This window comes from Orycteropus afer, unplaced genomic scaffold (assembly GCF_000298275.1).
Source record: "Orycteropus afer afer isolate SDZICR_OR568_19922 unplaced genomic scaffold, OryAfe1.0 scaffold00510, whole genome shotgun sequence".
NCBI lineage: Eukaryota > Metazoa > Chordata > Mammalia > Tubulidentata > Orycteropodidae > Orycteropus > Orycteropus afer.
The window spans coordinates 1890178-1890931 of NW_006922097.1; positions in this window are offsets into that span (position 1 = coordinate 1890178).

Genomic DNA, 754 nt, shown 5'->3' on the forward strand with positions numbered 1-754 from the left:
GGCTGACTGCTCTTCTGTCCGGGTTCAAGGCTTTTATCCCCTTTCTATTGCTCTTCTGGCCTGCTACTCTGGCATCCCTGCATTGTCTCTCCTCACCTGTAAGCCTACTCCTAGTAACCAACAAAGAAAGTTTCTTTCCATATATAAACTTTTCCTTGATTTTTACAATAATGAGCTAATACAGTATTTGTCCTTCTGTAATTGACTCATTTCACCCAGCATAATGTCCTCCGAGTTCATCCACATCAAGTGGTGTTTCACAGATTCTACACTATTCTTTAGTGGTGCATAGTATTCCTTTGTGTGTATGTACCATAGTTTGCTCATCCATTCTTCTGTTGATGGGCACCTAGGTTGTCCCTACCTTTTTGCTACTGTAAATAGTACTGCAATGAACATTGGTGTGCATACATCTGTTCTTGTCCTGGCTGTCACTGCTTTAGGATATATACCTAGTAATGGGATTGCTGGATCAAATGGTGTTTCAAATTTCAACTTTTTAAGTAATTGCCATACTACTGTCCACAGTGGTTGTATCATCTGACACTCCCACCAGCAGTGTATGAGATTCTCCATCTCTCCACATCCTCACCAGTATTTGTTATTTTCTGTCTTGTTGAACTTTGCTACTATTGCTGGGGCAAGATGGTATCTCACTGTTGTTTTCATTTGTATCTCGCTAATGGCTAATGGAGGAGCTCTGGTAGCATAGTGCCTAAGGCACTTGACTGCTAACCAGAAGGCTGGTGATTCA